The sequence below is a fragment of the Peromyscus maniculatus genome, chromosome 3 (genome assembly GCF_049852395.1).
Source record: "Peromyscus maniculatus bairdii isolate BWxNUB_F1_BW_parent chromosome 3, HU_Pman_BW_mat_3.1, whole genome shotgun sequence".
NCBI lineage: Eukaryota > Metazoa > Chordata > Mammalia > Rodentia > Cricetidae > Peromyscus > Peromyscus maniculatus.
In genome coordinates this window covers 160,191,515-160,210,510 of record NC_134854.1, presented here as the reverse complement: position 1 = coordinate 160,210,510, position 18,996 = coordinate 160,191,515, and the positions used below count along the sequence as shown (strand labels likewise).

Genomic DNA, 18,996 nt, shown 5'->3' with positions numbered 1-18,996 from the left:
GAAGGGGAGGGGAAAAAAGAGACTAAGTGGGAAGTAATACACAGATAGCATCTGGGAATGTAAGGCTCCAGATGGGCAGTGCATAGCTAACATGTGTTCTTTGCACAACACACCTTAATTGGACCCATGGTTCCAAATAACTACAAGTTACAGCAAAAGAGAAATGGGGACTCTCTAACATCCACGCATGTACATAACACAATAAATTCTGCCTGACATATAATTAATGCTCAAAGCCTGCTGCTGGAATTTTAGATTAGTCAGAGAGATGACTATTTTTCCCTTACTCTTGGAAAATATGGCTCTGAGTTCCTAACACAGTTCTTTTAATTTTTTTCAGAATATATGTTCAGTTCTTTTAAGGGCAATGTAAGCATCTTTTTTCATAAAGTTCCCCTAACAAGATTTCTCTTAACGATAAAGCAATTCCTTTGCTGAATGGAACGAATATTTCATAAGAATAGCAACCTAATATTAATAATAAAATAATCCCCTTTACCCCCAGCCTTTTGTTCTCACGCAGCTCCTGTGGAAAGCCTTATAATCCTCATGTTGTGAGGGGAGCAGCTCAGGTGTTTGAACACAGCTGGAGGGGCAGTTTTACAGGTGTAAGGCAAGGCTGGCTTTGAAATATCCAGTGTTCTTGGCACCTCAGTTTCATATCACAGCTGGGGCAGCTGCTCCAACCTGCATTTTTCAGAGTCCCCAGCAGCGTGGTTTGTCCTGTAAAAATGTTGAAGGTTCCCTGGGATGCTTTCCATAAGATTTGGAGCTGTGTTTGATGTTCTGAGAAAATATCTGGGATGTTCTTGTTCATCCTCATGAAAGAAGACATCCCTTGAAGTGGATTGGTTTCTTTCAATCCTGGTCCTTTCAGCAACTCGGTGAAGGCTTCCTGGCACCCTCTGAGACCTCCATGCCCCACCTGCTAATTGCCTGTTGACTTATGTAATGTTTTAGAGGTACTGTCCAGAATGTACTTTGTAGGCAGGAACCTCCATATGACTTCAGTGCAGACACAGTACCAGACACTCCCCATTTCCAGCATTTTCACATGAAATACCAAGAGCTGCTTTCAACCTGAGTTTTTTTTTTTTTTTTTTTTTTTTTTAAGCATTTATATTTACTGAGTTTATTATGAAGCTTTAGAAAATTTCCTAATAAATATACAAATAGTATGTTGGGTATAAACAAATAGTTCCCTCCCTTCACAAAAGTGCCAACTTGACTGTGATAATTAGTGACAGATCCAGGCTTTAATTACAAAGTCTATGAAGCAATTTTAAAATTATTCATTGGACAAATTGATGGAAGTTGCAATCATGGAATTTCAAGGGGTTTCTGTATCATTTTCAGGAACATTTTCAAAATCTTCTTTTATTCTAAAAGCATATTTAAGAATTGTATCAAAAGCAATCTGCAGAAGCCTGATAATGGCTAAGTCACACTCCATTTGCCTGTGACTCTCTGATCTAGTCCTTATTTTATGAGCTACATCTGAGTATGTGAATGAACAAACTAAACATTTAACTTAGGAATTTGAGTTTGCAAACATACCTGGAACTTAGTCAATCACAGAAGCTAGCCTATGGTCAGCAATGAGTAGTGAACTTTCTAAACCTTATTCCAATAAGGTAAATGCCAAACTGTAACTAGCATAGCTATCTCTGTACCTCACTTCTGTTTTTCATAGGCCATTTCTTTTTCTCTGGCTGTAAATATAATTTGCATGTATACAGAAGCCAAGTATTCTGAATCACTTTTGATCTGAATACTGCCTGATTTTGAAATATAATTAGACCTAATTAAGGGTTTCAAAACTAGATGTGTTATAATTTTGTCTAGTAACATAGCCATACAACACTGTGTAGGGAAGCAGTAGAAATGTTAATTACACTGACCTTGTTCTTTTATATGCCCAAAAGCCCAAACTGCCAAATAGGATGTACTTTTCCTATCATTTTTGTTGGAATCTTGATGCTCAGTTATATCTTTGACCTTCAGTTTATAGGAAATCTACCTGATTATGTATGATAATAACACCTTTGTCAACCTGAGCTTTTATAAAACATTGACAATGTCTGTTATCAAATCTGTTTTTCTTATGGGTGGAATGATTTCTATTTAACATCCATGTTGGAAGCCCTGACACTTGAGATATTTGAAGATAAGACATTTTCTTTAAGGAGTTAATGAAGGTAAAGTGAGGTCATAAGGGTGGGTCACTATCCAATAGGGCTGATGCCCTTGTAAGAAGAGGAAGGAAGGTCTCTGAGGGATGTGCACCCAGAGATAAGGCCACAACAAGAACGTATCTGCAAGTCAGACACAGCCCTGCTCTTAGACTTTGGCTTCTAGAACTATGGAGCAATGAATCTCTGTTGTTTAAACCACCTGACTATTATTCTGCTGTGGAAGCCTATTTCAGTTTTCTTTCTTTTGCTGGGACAAAATACTGTAACCAAAAGCAATTTAGGGGAGGAAAGGGTTTATTTATTTTTTTTTGACACTTCCAGGTTATAGTGCACAATAGAGAGAAGTTAAAGTAGGAACTCAGGGCCGGAATCTGGAGGCAGGAACACTGCTTGAACACCCGTTCTCTTGTACAACGTAGGGCCACTTGCTTAGGGATGGGTAGTGAAGGTGCATGGAGAGGGAAGGAAGCATCCATGTTTCTCTGGGTTCCCGAATGTGTCAAAGAGCTCTCCAAAGCCTATTTTTATTTCTGATACAGACTTATCACACAGGTATGATCAGTCCTAGCACATCTAGTACACTAGGCAGGCAACTCACCAAGACTTGTATACTTAAATACTTCTAGGCCTCTCTGTGAAGTATTCTCTCTTCCAGGCTATGAGGCTAGACCCTTCTGTAATGAAGAGAGTCTTAATATATCATCTATTATCAGATATGGGTAGTTTATTGAACTCTTTATGGCCAGCTCTATCCAAGACAGAAAGGTGAGTAAAGATTAGAATTCCTATGGCCTGTTTTGGCAGAGAGGATTCTCAATTCTGTAGCTTGCTTTGGGAAGGAAGTTGAGCCAGAAAGCATAGATGTAAAACATAATATCACAATAGGCAATCAATGTTTGTTAAACATAGGAATCAATGACTATTAAATAAATATACCTCTTTGTTATAGTCAGATTTAACTGTCAACTTGCTTGGAATGTCTGAGAAGTAAGTCCCAGTTGAGGGATAGCAGAGATTGGGTTGGCTTGTGGGCGTGTGTGTGTGTGTGTGTGTGTGTGTGTGTGTGTGTGGTTTCTTGATTGTTAAATCATGTAGAAGGGTCCTGCCCACAGCCTACCATGGGTGGCACCATTCCCTGGGTAGGTGGTCCTGGACTATATAAGAAAGCTAGGTAAGCATGAGCCTGTAAGTCAGCTAGCAAGCAGAACTCTCTATGGTTTCTACTTCAAGTTTCTGTTTGAGTTCCACCCAGATGCCCTCAGTGATAGACCATGGCCTGGAAGCTGAAATAAATCCCTTTGTCCCCTAGGTTACTTTTAATTAGAGTGTTTTATCACAGCAACAGAATGAGACTAGAACACCCATCTTCCCGAAACTGATTTCTTGTATTTATGAATTAAAATTTCAGGACATGTACCCAGCTAACTTTCTAAGTCTAGAATTATAGACTCCTAACAAACTGTCTTTCTTCAGGCTCTGCCTACTGAGTGCTGGGATTAAAGGTGTACACCACCACTGCCTGGCACAAACTGTGTTTCAATATGTGTTTTCTTTGAATAATCAAAATTTTTCCCAAAGCTTATGTGCAATAATATTTATATGAAAACATAAACGTAAAGTACAGTTTATTAACATATTAATTAAAAATTAATTGAAACATATATGTACATGAAGCTTTTATAATATTTTTAAAGGGGGCTGAAGACATGGCTCAGAATACACTGTTTTTTGCAGAGAACCTAAGTTCAGTTTCTAGCATACATGTCAAGAGTCCACCACCCCCTGTTAAGTCCAGTTCCAAGGGGTCTGATGCCGCTGGTCTTTGTGGGTGCCTGTACTAATATGCACTTCACTTGCACACACATACAGACACACACACTCACATATACACACACCAAAAAATCTTTAAAAATAACAAAAATAAATCATTAAAAAGAAACAAAAATTCTTAAGAGAATAGCAGAGATCCTCTGTTACATTGTAATTTCAGGGCACAGACCAGGGGGAGAAATTAGGAATATTGTTACTAAGCAGAAATAATTTCTTAACTAAATTAGCTTAGATATTATAATTCTATCATTGGTAGATAAATTAGTTAAGACTAGATAATTTGAAAGTTTGAAAAGAAAGTATCAAATCAAGCCTTTGTACTATGCATATAATGGGGTCAGGTGAGCCTATGCATTTAATAAATAACTGGAACATTTATTTCCAAGTACTTCTTGAAATTTTGTTTTTAAAACTTAGTATTGATGTCTAAAATATTAGTACAAGAAAATATCAAGCTTCAGAATCTGTTTTTTTTTGCTCTTGATATTATGTTTTCTGTTTTTATTTTATTGAGAATTTTTTTTTCATTCATTTTACACACCAATCAGAATCTGGTCTTATTTAAGACGTTAACAGTTTCAATGAAAATTTTTTAAAAAGTTGTGAGGTGGCTACGAAAATTAAAGTCACTCTAACAATCTACAGGTGACTTTCATTTGTAGGATAATATCGTTTTTTATTTGTCTCCTTGTTGGAGGCTTTTTGTCTACTCTGGACATCACCTTACTTAGTGATTTCTAAGTCTCTCCCTTTGTAATTACCCATCAAGAAAAGGCTCAGGACTTTAATGAGGCTCTTTGTCTCTGAAATCATCGGTGGAGGCCGGACGGTGCTCAAAGGGCAGATAATTGAAATGCTTTGGAATTAATTGGTTAGCAATTTTCTTACAAAGAAAGTAGTATGGTTTACAGTTTAACTTTCTTAGAACATGGCATTTGCTCTGTTATAATTGGAAAATTGTTCATTTGAATTATGAATAGAACACTTTTATGCTCTATCATTGGAATTCTTCCTAAAACATTATTTTCTGCCATGTCATATATTATGTTAAACAACTCTAATAATTCCAAAGTCACTTTTTTCTTATTTTATGCATTGCTTGAATTTCTTTCCTTTCTCCTTCATTTTAATAAGTGGCAGAATAATAATATATATTGTATTATCTTCTATTTAGAGTGTAAGGAGGAATGGGGAAAAACAGGATGGAGAGAAGGTAAATTGTTGATTTGGACCACACCTCCATGCTTAGAATTTTGGAAATAGAATTTCATAAGATTTTTATCTTTTTTTTTTTTTTTTTTTTTTTGTTTTTTCGAGACAGGGTTTCTCTGTGTAGCTTTGCGCCTTTCCTGGAGCTCACTTGGTAGCCCAGGCTGGCCTCGAACTCACAGAGATCCACCTGGCTCTGCCTCCCGAGTGCTGGGATTAAAGGCGTGCGCCACCAACGCCCGGCTCAAGATTTTTATCTTTGCATTAAAAAATCATTTTGTTTCATTTTATCTTGAGACAGGATCTCATGTGGCCCTGGATAGCCTGAAACTCACTATGTAGCTAAGGTTGGATTTGAACTCCCAATCCCCCTGCTTCTCTGAGAGCTAGACTAATAGACATGCACCACTATGTCCAGCTTCTTCTATAAGAAATTGCATTTGGTTCACCTCATTTATGCCCCCCCCAATCTTTCTCTCTCTCATCAGTAATATCTGTCCTGAAGTATTCAAAACACAAGCTAAGGAGTTAGATGTATCTGAGTTTGAAATGTGATGGAGCCATTTAATAGTCATATGACACTTGACCCACGGTTTAATGGTTCTAACTGCAATGGGATCCAATGATAATTAACTGGCAAGATTTCTGTGAAGATTAGGTGACATAACTCACTCAGGAAGCCCTTGTGGAAGCCTGATATTGATATGAGCTCATTGATGGCTGGAGCTGTTTCTGCTAGTACTATTAGTAGACAGTGTCAGCATAGCTTCTGCAGACCTCAGGGGCATACTTGGCTACAGTGTGGCCTTATTTTAAGCCCAGCCCAAGCCTAAAAGTTTTCCCAAACATGTCCTCTTAGAAAACTTCAGCTTCCCTCAATCAAAATAACTGCTAAGTTAAAAATGTTCCTTGTCTGAGGGTTGCTTAGCTCTCATGCTCAGTCTGATAAAAGCAAGAATGATGGAGAGCTTTCTCAAATGTTCAGGACAAGTCTGGCTTCAAGGATATTCGAGTTCAATATATTCAATTGGTTTTATGTCATTGTGAAAAGCACCAGGAAAAGAAAAAGAAAACCCTACTTTAATAACAGTCAAGGCAATTTGTAATAAGCCTAGCAACAGCAGTGTTGAAGTCAAGAAGCCATAAGAACATCGAGAGAACCCACTGAGAAGCTCTCCATGGGGACCACTGTTTTACCCACAAGATGTAGTAGAGGGCAAGCTCTTAGTTTATCAGCACACTGAACAGTGGCAGTGGACATGTTTCTCCTTGATTCGCATATTTGGGATCATTGCTTTCAACAATCTATCTGGATTGTTGAGTTTAACGCAGTGCCCATGGACATGGATGGCAATTGGTATGGCACAGATGGGTCAGTACAGTGTCAGTACCATTCCTTGGTCCAAATAAACAAGGGTGTTTTTGCTTCTGAGAAGCCACACCACTGCTTCTGGGTTAAAACTTGCATAGCACTAAAAAGAAGAGCTATTTATTTCAGTGTTTTCCCACAGAAGAGAAAATTTAAGAACCACAGAAACATAAGTTATAAAGTATACCTGAACTGTAGAAAGACTGGTTGAAATAACCTATTTCACAAGTTGTTTTAAAGTAGAGAAGTAGTTTTGAGTTTTTCAATGGTGAGAAATGCAGAAGCTTTGAACAGCGTTTGATTATGAAACTCAGTGTCCCAGTTATTGTCCCCTGGTCAATTTTCTTATTGAGAGTGGGCTTGCTCTCTGGATCCCTGCTCTGTCTTTTCCTTTCACTTCAGGTCAGCTCCTGGGAGCCTGGGAGCCTTGTGGCTCAAAGCAACATATTTTTAAAAACACCACAATAGGAAACCTTTTCTGTTCTTAAAAGTATAATGGCTTAGGCCAAGTGAGAGGAAAACAACTTGCTAGATTCTTCAAATAAAGTACACACACACACACACACACACACACACACACACACACACACACTCCACAATCTACCCAGACCCTGATGATACAGTATAGACTTAAACATGGCCATGAGGAGAAACCAAGACAAGGGAACAATCATCATGGCTAACATGCCTGCTGTCATGAAACTGACACTACAGAGCAGGCAGGCAGAAGAGAGACAATTACAGGATGAATAAACAGATGATTAAACATTTTGACATGAAACAACTCAGAATAGGGCCTTAGCTGATCAGCTAAAGAATGTCCTTGGGCACCAACCCAGAGTTCCCCCCAAACGCAATTAAATTATCTACAGCTGCTTAATTTCAAAGATGGAATACATTGCAAAAGCACTGTACCTTAAGGTGGGAGAAAGGAAAATGGGTAATTATGACCACTTCTTAGACTAAATCAAGGACAGCTTAATTGACTTCCTTTTTAAAAATGGCTTTAGATACTCAAATGAATCGTTTTTCTTTCAATCAAGAAATGCAGAGTATCCTTTCAAATCTGCAACTGAATAATTTGAATTCATTTCTACTTTGAACAAGTTAGGTGACTGAGAAGGTTTGGTCCTTAAGAAGGGAGTTACGTTTCCTACAGTTTGCTTAGGGTATGCCATTTTGATTTCTGGGATGTGGCTTCTAATTTGATATAAATAGGCTATTATGGTTTTCTGATAGATACGACCCAATTCTCCCAAAGGGTATTTTGGCTAGGAATTAAGCACTGCTCAATACAGTGAGAAAGTCAATTTCCTAGATCTCTATTATGAAGATTCTTTGATGTTGAAAATGTATAGAAGGATCAGCTGTGAGGTAGCTGGCTTTGTGATTATCATCTCTTAGACCCTTTCTCTGGGAATCAGCTGCTTGGAGTGGGAAGAGGGAGCCAAGTAGGACCCTGTTTTGGCAACTGGTTGGTCTTTCCTTCAAAGCCATTCTATTTTGAACACATCAATATCAGTCTAAGTACACCCCACTCCAACTGTAGTGGCCAGTGTGGCTATGACTGCTGCTTCAGAAGGCCTTGCTCCAGCTTTGAAAGTCTTCGTTCCAAGTAAAACAAATTTCGTTGAAGTTGAAATGACATGTCAATGCCCTGCAGATGTTCTCATGAGGCTGGGGGAAAGAGAACCTTTCTGGAGACTCAGCAAAAATCTGCCACTTTGAAATGGAAATCATAAGATTCATCCTTATGAAGAGCTTGTGATTGGATTCACATGTGAAGCTGGTGATCAATGGAATCAGAAGTTGTATACATGAGGGGCTCTGGGACAGAATTACAGCCATACACACTTGTGGCACAATCCTCTTCTGCTAATATAGGCAGACTGTTTCCCACACTTTTTGGATTAGTGGGGGGATTTATTTCCTGTACACCATCCCTTAGTGTGGCAATATTATGTCCCAATAAAGGCTTTTCTTAAGTGATCATTCCTTGCCTGCTTGTCTCATTGGTAGAGTATGCTGAACTGGTTACACAAAGAGCAGAAAGGCTCCTGGACTCTTTAGCTCCAACCTCACCCAGCAGCAACAAGAAGATAGCCTAAGAGTTCCAGAGACATGAACAGAAACCAAGAAAGCAAAGCCCAGAGAAGACAAAGGGATATGAAGAACTGAAAGGCAGAGCTGGAAGCCATGGCCACTAGTAAAGTTCCTGAGAGCCACCAGGCTTAAGAACCAAGGGTCTAGTTACTCTCATTGATGGGAAGCCAGCACTCAAAGCCCAGAGGAATAGCCTTGACTGAGCATTTAGAGCAATAAGCCTCTGGCCTTTGAAGCCTGGAGCCATTACTCGCCTGTTCTCTGGGTCTGTGAATAGTAAGCCCATCCTGTAGTGCCTGGCACTCAGGGCTGCAAACAGCAGGGAAGCTGCTGCTCGCCCACTCCCATCTTCCCTCTGAATAGAGCGATAGAGCCTCAGCCAGCATTTGTGTGACATCCAGAGATTCATAGTTCTTGATTATTGACTGTGGGCAATACATTCTGAAGCACTGTGAAAAATCCTTGAAAGGATAAGAATTTTAAACCTCAGAAACATAAAAAAACTTCCCAAAACATTGTTGGGAAATATATATCAAAATACATTAGAACTAAATAACAACATAAACACTTTTGGAAACAAAAACTGATTGGGAAGAAATTGTTGAGGATAAGAACGGGGGAGGGGGGTTAGAGGGATGTGCTTTGCAAATCAAACTTTGAAAACCAATGACACGAATGACTGCCATGTGCGGGAAGAGACAAGAATTTTCCAGAGATGACTCTCCCAGACCCCTGATCAAGAGCTTGGTGCCCGTAACAGAAAAGGGTGTTTAAATGATTGATGCAAAGTTCAACCAGAGTTTCTGATAGACTCCAGCAAGGAAAACAAAATGACTGCAGAGATCTAGTTCATAGAAACTCTTGAGTGAATAGCTAAGAAACGATTTCATTCTGTAACTCCAGAGAAAGCAGGCTCTGCATAAAAGAATTTTGAGCAGGAAATACGTCGAATCTGTGTAGGTTAAGACTCACCCGAGCCTCCCTGTTCTTTTGTGGCTGAGGAGACAGAGGTCCATCAAGAGTAATTGTGTTGTCTGAGATCAGGCAGCTGGCCCCACTGGAGCACTTGTGTTGTCCTGCAGCACATTTTGATGGCATACCAGAAGGCCTCTCAAAAATGAGGACAACTCTTGTTTGTTTCTTTTCAGATAATTGCATTGCTGTGTTTGGCTATGGTCCATTGGAGGGTAGAACTGTGTCCGATACAATGCCTCAGGCCCCATAAAGATCTAAATCAGTGTTTCTTAACTTTTTAATGCTTGAGATTTCTTTTGTCACATAATGCCAAACTGATGCCTTTCTGCAGTCTCCTTGCCTGAAACTTCAGTGTAAAGGAAATCACAAATAAAAATCAGAATGAGTTTTGAAGTTGAAATTACACATGGGAGAGGCAGACCTGTCTGTCCTCTATGCCATTGACACTGAGGATCACTAGCATTTGCAGAGGTGTCAGAAGAGAGGAATCGCTGCAAGAGTTTGAGGAAAGAACTTTGAGGCTTCAAGGACTTGGTCATAGGAGATGAAGCTCAGAGATGAGTTGATAAGGTTGCATCCAAGGTTTTACCTTACAGGTGTTGGTTCAAAGAATATCAACAGAACACCCCTGATAACAGCTACAAAAACAATTATTCCAAAGCACAGAGGGGCTTCAGTCTGGAACATCTTGAATTGTACTGTGGATCTCCATAACTGGAAGAGAGCATGTGGCCCTCTGATGAATTAAGCACCAACTCCAACCATGTTAGGTTGCCACATTCACAGAAAATATTTTGGGGATGTGGACCTCCCTGTTATAAAGAATCTAAGGTAACAAAGAGCCTGAACTTTCCCGTGTGGCCTCTTACTTCGACAACATGTCCTAGCTTGAAGCCTCTTTCACCATCTAGCAATTCTGACAAATATATCATCACCCTTAACCAACTCAACACCTGAATCTGTCTTCCCTTATGTTAACCACTCCTGGGCCAGCTGCCTATCGCACATTATTATGAACAGCAGTCTTGCCTATTTTCTAATCTTTTAGGCCATTGGTCATTCACTTCCCGGTATGAGCAGAAATGGGAAGATGGGTGGAATCAATAATAAGTTATAATAGTAGAACATGATAAAGATGGAAAATTGGTAGATAATGGCCCTCAGGTCAAGTCTATATAAAACTCTCAAACTCACATGAAAGCCAGCAGTGCTGGGTATTAAAAGCTGAAAAATCTAAATGAAAGTGGAAAGAAGAGCAGATCACTGCTTTTCATCTTTCTATACTTATAACTTTCCAAGACAGGACGGAAAATACCTAGAATGTAAGAAATTCTGGCTTCTGATATGATTACAGCAAGTTAGTTTATTAACAGCCCCCCCCCCCCGTTTATAAAAAAGAGACCCTTTAGTTGAAATTAGCATCTACCAGTCTTGACAAAAACAAAATGAAGTATCAGGGAATAAGGAAATAAAATCTTGAGGCAGGCCTGTTACTGACAGGGAAGGGAAAGACAAAAGCCTGGACTGTGGCAAGTCTTCAGGAAAATGCATGGGAAGAGAAGAAGAAAATGTTCAAAGGTGCTAAGGTCAGCAGCCACAGGACAAAAATCAGAGAGGTTCATTTAACGAGTAGTTTAAATAAAATTCAAGTACAACCTGTGATGCAATTAAAAGCAGACTATCACTTGAGCACACTCAGCATGTCTTTGAAGGTCATAATTATAAATAAGCAATTTGCTGGCATTAATTACCAACCTTCCAAAAGTGCTTCCAGGAAAACATTTCTTCCTTAATGGGACTTCATTTGTTTATTTCCCATAAGAAATGGCACTTCCACTTAATGCAGAGGGGGAAGTGTGCCTGCACTGATATAACAGAGGCCTGGAGCTACTTTACAGTTTAGAGCTTCCTTATCACAACCTTGCCTTTCAGGAAGTTCCAATTAGATGCAGTTTAGGGGCAGAGGCAAGAGGAGCTGTGGATCTTTCTTTCATAGGAAGCAAATTAGTTCTCACTTGGAAACAGAGTTTGAAAATGCCATGCAAATGCTTTATCAGCTGACTGAAATAATCTGGATGTAGGTTCACAGAATATCTATCTTTTGCCGAAAAGATAGATTGCAACACTTAAAATTTCAGAGAAATATAACTATTTTTTCTTCTGTGTAACATACATTCATTCTTTGGTTTAGCTTGTGAGTTATTCACCTTCAACCAAGAGAATTAAGCTGCTAAATTTCACATCAATAGATTGACTCATTTTCTCAATGTTAAATACATGTCTTTTTCCATAGTCTTTAGTTCATATCAATAAGAATAGTATTCAAATATTTTTACTCACAACAGCATTTGCAGTTATTAGCATTTAGAAAATCCATTTCTTGATAAACCAATTTTAATTATAAAGGGCTAGATTTCTTTTTCAGCCACAGAATACTTCTACTCAGAGATCATAACATACAATAATTTATCACTGTATATTATTTAGAGCCAATAAAAGAAAAATAAGTCACATTAGCTACTCCTTATAGTATCACAGATCATGATCTTAAACTGAACTCCAGGGAACAGGGTCAGTAAGACTCATGGAGTGAATGATGGATGTCTTAAAATCTCCATTTTAAGTATAGGTTTTTTTTTTTTAATTTACACATTTAAAGTATAGGTTCATGGATTAGATGAGAGGGATATAGTTGCAGGCCAGTGAGTGAATCAGTTGGAACAGTGAGAAAGAAAGGGACCCTTGTTTGCTTCATAGAAGTAGAAAGTAAGTCCCTATTGCTGAAGACACCATGCACTTCAGATACATGGTTCAGAAGCCGCTGAGCTGGAACTGACATGAATGCCTTCACCCTGAGGACTAGCTTTCATGGTACCAGAAGGCACCATGCAAGTTTCCAAAGGAGTAAAGCAACTATCAGTCCTATACATCTATGGTGTCTAAGAACCATAACAATGACAAGAATGGTCCTATGGGCCTAAGGATGCAGTAGTGGCATGCGTGTCTTGGCAATAACCAACTGTTCTCTAGTTGGACTTAAGGCCTGTTCAACAAGACGGAAATCATGCCTGGTACTAGAAACCTAGACAACTACTTGGGGCTAATGATGTCATGGATCTTGGAGGAGAAACAACAACCACCACTTTTCTAAGCCAGCATAATCCATAACTCAAATATTTGTCTATATAACCACATGTAAGTATAGTTTTCAGCCCTTGTCAAGGAAACTTCTCTTTGTAACAGAAAGAAATCATTACAAAAAATCATAACCAATCAAAATGCAAAGTTGTAGAGCCTAGTTTCAATGGATACATCTACAAAACAACTTCTACACCTAAGGCTCAAGGCACATTATAGAAAAGGGGGAAGAGTGATTGCAAAAGGGAATTTGCTATGAGTCTGTGTCTCTTAGTTGTGTCAGAAGCTATACCATAAAGTCTCCCAACATGACTGCCCCAACATGAGCTGAACAAGAACAACAGTAGACATGCTAAAGTAGATGGGGAAAGACCATGAGGCCTCAACCCTACACAAAGAACTAAAGAATGTTGAGAGCCAGAGAAATAGTCTTCCCCAGGGAAGAATACAGCAGTTAGTTATCTAATACCAAATGGTCAGTCCTAAAAACACACATACAAGTAACATTACACAAACTGGACAGGTTATACTTAGGAATATAAGTAGATATACATGTATATAATCAGATTTTATAACAATTAATGAAAAAAAAGAAGCAGTGAATTTTGAAAAGGAGCAAGGAGAGGTAATTAGAAGTTTTTCAGGGAAAAAAGAGAAAGGGGAATGACATAATTATATTATAATCTCAAAAACAAAATAAATATATTTTTAAAAACAAAGAAAAGTGGCTGTGATTACTGAGGGATGAAGCAGCCCATGTAGGCAGAGTTTTCCCATCCCAGGAGCTGCTTCCAAATTACCGCACAGAGGCTTATATTAACTGTAAATGCTTGGTCAATAGTTCAGGCTTATTACTAACTAGCTCTTATAACTTAACACATTTATATTAATCTATGTGTTGCCCTGAGGCCCCTGGCTTTTACCTTTATCCCATTTTGTGTTTCCAACTCATTCTCCATTTGGCTGGTGACGCATCTGACTCTGCCCTTCCTCATCCCATCATTCTGTTTGGCTTTCCTCCGAACTTTATCTTGTTCAGCTATTGGCCAGTCAGCTTGTTTATTAAACCAATCATAATGACATATATTCATACAGTGTACAGAAGGATTATTCCACAGTAAGCCCAGGAATTTGACCATATGATGAGAGAGTGTTTTTGGAAATTTCCTGGAAAGAAACTCCTTACCAGTAGGGCTACATTTGCCTGATCTTTGTTAGGCAAACTTTGCGCTGCTGTAGTTTGTAGTTAAGGTCTGCTTTGCTTTATATTAATGATATGTTTCTGAAAACATTTCAATGAAGGAAAATATATAAGATAAACAGTGTTTTAAAGGCTCTGGCTGGGTGACTATCAACACAACAAGAAGGGGCTGGAGAGACACTAAGGTTAAGAGGCCCTGCTGCTCCATCATGGAGACTGTGGTTTGGATTCCAGCATTGATGTCAGGCAGCTTGCAGCACCTGTAACTCTAGTTCAGCTGGATCTGATGTTCTCTAGTCTTTGTGTGCATCAGCACACACACAGGTGTGTCAACACACACACACACACACACACACACACACACACACACACACACACACACAATGACAAAAATGTTTAAAAATGCACCTTCATGTAATCACAGACAGAACTTTGAAGGAAGAAATATTCCTTTGCTCTTTGAGTTTCAAAACAACAATTTTGTGTGTTGGGCTTCTTTTCTTTCCAGCATGATACAATACTGAGGATTTTTTTTTTAAATATTGAGGATCTTAAGAAGCGCTGCCTACATAGGCAAATATATATGATAGCTCTGGGTAAACTGTTATAACTCCTTTGTTTAAATCGATGAATTTGTAATCAATGGATGATGGGTCAGTTCAATTGATAGTATCAAACACTCTGCATATGGCCTTACCTCCTATCTCTGAGGATTAAGGAAATCACACATTATAAGGGACAGTGTAGTACTTTTTGTACTTGTTTTACAAAAATATACATTTATTCTCCAGAAAGAGCTCAAGAAAAATAACAAGGAAGGTGAAAATTAAGAGTCCTATTGATTGCACTTTGTTTCTAAGGACTGTGCCCTGAGATTATCTTAGTTCTATTAAATTAGGAACAGCCAAAGTGAAAAAAAAAGAGGTTATTCTGTTTGTGCCAGATGTGTGCTCTGTGTTCACGGGTGATTGAATTAGAAGTTGGCCATGGAGGAAGGTTAGGGAAGGGTAATGGTGATTATCTGACCCAGAGTTGTTGTAACCAGAACTTTCTCCTCTCTATGCTGAAGCAAAGTGATTTGTTATTGACTTTTCCAAAGTGTTCTTTCTTGGAACTTTCTGAAATCTCTAAATAAATTCACTTATCCATCTAGCCATCATGCCATCCAACAACTGTCTGAATTTCTTGAAAGTGTTCCCTTTAAAAAATATCCTTTTAGAAGGAATGTATTATTTAAGAGTAAATTGATTATAAATTTTATGGACCCAGACTTACAGAGGCATTTAAATGAGTAAATTTATACTGCACATATTTTTGAAGTGGTATGAAGTTTACCTTTTAAGATGCATTCCACAAATAGAGAAATTTGAGAATAAATACTGTGATATAAACCCTAAAGATATTCCAGAGTAGGGCTGAGAAATGGCTCAGTTGTTAAATGCTTGCTGGGCAAAAACAAAGACTAGAGATCAGATCCCTAGAAATCACATAAGCACTAAAAATCGGGAGGGAAGCTGTCTTCATCTTGTCAGCACACACTGGGCCAGCAACACAGAGGATGGAGGATGGGGAGCATGCTGGGGCTGTGCTCTGAGGCAAGCTGGATACCATGTTTGTGTGGCAGTGCCCCATGCTTGTTCTGCCAATGCTGTGCTAGTGGAAACAACTCCACTATGACTAGATTGAGCTATGCACTTTTCTTGCTTGTCGGAGTATCTGTAGTTTGTGTAATGTTAATACCAGGAATGGAAGAACAACTGAGTAAGATTCCTGGGTTTGTGAGAATGAGAAAGGTGTTCCTTGTAATATTCTGGTTGGCTACAAAGCTGTGTATCACTTGTGTTTTGGCTTAGCCGTGTTCTACCTTCTCCTCTCTTGACTAATGATCAAAGTGAAAAGCAGCAGTGATCCTAGAGCTGTGGTCCACAATGGATTCTGGCTCTTTAAATTTGCCACAGCAGCCACCATAATTGTTGGAGCTTTCTTCATTCCAGAAGGCACTTTTACAACCCTGTGGTTTTATGTGGGTATGACAGGTGTTTTTTGTTTCATCCTCATACAACTAGTCTTGCTTATTGATTTTTCCCATTCTTGGAAGAAGGGAACTCAAGGTGTTGGTATGCAGCCCTATTATCAGCTATAGCTCTGAATTATTTTCTGTCTTTAGTTGCCATCATCTTATTGTTTGTCTACTATACTCACCCAGCCAGCTCTTCAGAAAATAAGGCATTCATCAGTGTCAACATGCTCCTCTGCATTGGTGCTTCTGTAATGTCTATACTACCCAAGATCCAAGAATCACACTCAAGATCTGGCTTGTTAGAGTCAGTAATTACAGTCTACACAATGAATTTGACATGGTCTGCTATGATCAATGAACCAGAAACAAATTGCAATCCAAGTCTACTAGGCATCTTTGGCTTCAATATCACAAGCCCTAACCCAAAGGATGGGCAGTCTGCTCAGTGGTGGCATCCCCAAGTGATTATGGGACCGGTTCTGTGTGTGTTTTATTCAAGCACCTGTACCTCCAACAATAGTTAGGTTAATAAACTGACTCTAACAAGTGATGAGGCAACACTAATAGGAGATGGGAATGTCAGAAGTGATAGATCCCTAGAAGACAGTGATGATGTTCACCAAGCTGCAGACAATGAAAGGGATGGTGTCGTTTAGAGTTACTCCTTCTTTCACTTCATGCTTTTCCTGGCTTTTGCTTTATATCATGATGGCCCTTACCAATTGGTACAGGCATGAGCCTTCTCATGAGATGAAGAGTCAGTGGACAGCAGTCTGGGTGAAAATCTCTTCCAGCTGGATTGACATCATGCTGTATGTTTAGACACTGGTGGCACCACTTGTTCTTACAAATTGTGATTTTGACTGAATGGAGCCTCTGGCATGAAGGTCTCACCTTGGTCATTGTTTCTTTGACATTAACAGTATTTCCAATTTTTCTAAAGTTCCATGTGTTACTGTATAACTTACTGTTTTCTCTTGCATCAATTAGATTTACTCTTCCATTTTATCCATGTTCTTGCTAACTGTATTGATGATATGGATTGCAAAGGAAGAATTTTGAACAAGGTGGCAAATTAGGAAAGATGGGCACTGATAGACATATCATGTGCTTTGTACATATGAAATTAAAAGTGAAAACAAGAATTCTTGACAGTTTGTTTCAAAATTGTGTTAGCCCTTGATATTTTAGAAACATAACTGTATTGCTGCCTTTTGAAATACTTGGTGTGCTGCTTTGCCGAGGACTGCAAAGCAAATAGCTCTTAAATTATGTAAATATGTCACAAGCTAGTCGTCTGAAAAATGCAAGTCACTGCAGGTTTGTCAGGATTTTCTCTACTGGGTACAGAATGGTCATGTTCAGTGGAAAACAGTATAGGATGTGGAGGAAGGCTAAAGAACAGGCAAGATCCTTCACAGAAAGTCTCTGGTAGTGGGTTTTAAAGTGAATACTCTTAGATCATGAGCTTCCTCTGTAAGAAAGTGTGGCCTTCACCAACAAAATGAACTTTGTTTGGTATTTACAAACATACAATTATGGATTTTGTAGAGATGTTAGCAGTTCTGAAACTTTTATGCAAGGTTTTAAAAAGGAAAAACATGTATTAGAAAATTTTGAAGCTAAATATTTGCAAATCAAGACTGGGAAACCTCTCACAGGATGTGAAGTATTAGGCTCTGGGTTAGGGACTTGGCATCTAGTCCAGTTCTTACTTTAAAAATGAAGCAGAAGCTCAGACTCAACTAGCTCAAACAGCTAGTTATTGGCAAAGTTGAGAAATGTTAAGTTTACCAAAACTAGCCAACATTCTGACATAAAATATTTTGTACCCAGAATACATAATTCATTTCATAAATCATTAATGCTAGATATAAAAAAGAGTTAAATCCAAAGATCTGTTTCTAAAGGAAAAAGGGGGTATAGGGTATAGAAATAACAAAAGGGTAGATTATTGAATCTACTTTAATCCGAAAAACAACTGTTAATCTCAAAATATTTTACATTGGTATAGATTTTAGTTGATTGATAAAAATTTAAAGTTATTTCTGCTATGCTGTATGTATGTTTCTACTCTGGTTTGGAATACTGTACTTATGTAGCTCATTTAAAAATGTAACGTATAATTAAAAAATATAGGTTAGTAGTTAGTCACTTATTACAATCAAACTTATAGTCGTGTTAAGTACATTTTCAAGGTCAAACAGATATATTTTAGATAGACAGGTGGTCTTCATACATTTCAAAGACCTACAGAATATGGCATTTCAAAGGTTTTAATGACCTGAGGCTTTTTATGACAATGAGACATGTCTACTCCTGGCAGCATCAATCTACTTCAGAAAAGATGATGGGCATCAAAGAAACTCCATATGGAGTTTACTTGCTTTGTGACAAAAGTTAGCCACTGGGCAAGAAACTGCCATTGTCTTAATTGTTGACAGTTACTGTCCAAATTAGACCAGTAGGATACAAGGAAGGTGACTGCTGAACTTTGTTAAGAAAAGATAGGACAGTCCTTCAAAATTCCTGCTTCACAGGAAAGTCTGTCATACATGCTCAGCCTGTCTACCAGAGATGGGTGCCCCAACATTGCAGAGGTACTTTGGGTAACTATCCAGGTAGCCTGATGTCCTTGTCATTAGATAACATTTTATTCTTCTGGGGTCTTTGATGGAGTTGAAGATTAAATAGTTGTAATTATAGTTTTCCTTAGTTATAACTAAAAGCAAATTAGGTATAATACTTTTTACTTACCAAGATAAGATAATAGATATAAAATATTTTCTCTAATTTTGCCAAATACAAATAGACTGGATATTGTAACTATAATTCTTACTTGATAATTGTTTGTTGAATATAATTTTACTATGTTAAAACCTTCCTTTTTAATTATACAAAAGGGAGAAATGCTGTGGATTGTGCACATTGTTGATAATAAAGCTGATTGGCCAAT

General features: G+C 38.4%; 1 protein-coding gene and 1 pseudogene across 6 annotated transcripts in view; one reads left to right on the top strand and one right to left on the bottom strand.

Annotated features, from left to right (window-relative positions):
- The window catches only part of Pik3c2g (phosphatidylinositol-4-phosphate 3-kinase catalytic subunit type 2 gamma), a 352,621-nt gene that overhangs the window by 133,565 nt on the left and 200,060 nt on the right, over nucleotides 1-18,996 (bottom strand). The gene's annotated exons all lie outside the window — the stretch shown is intronic.
- Nucleotides 15,586-16,907, top strand: LOC102913272 (serine incorporator 1 pseudogene; annotated as a pseudogene).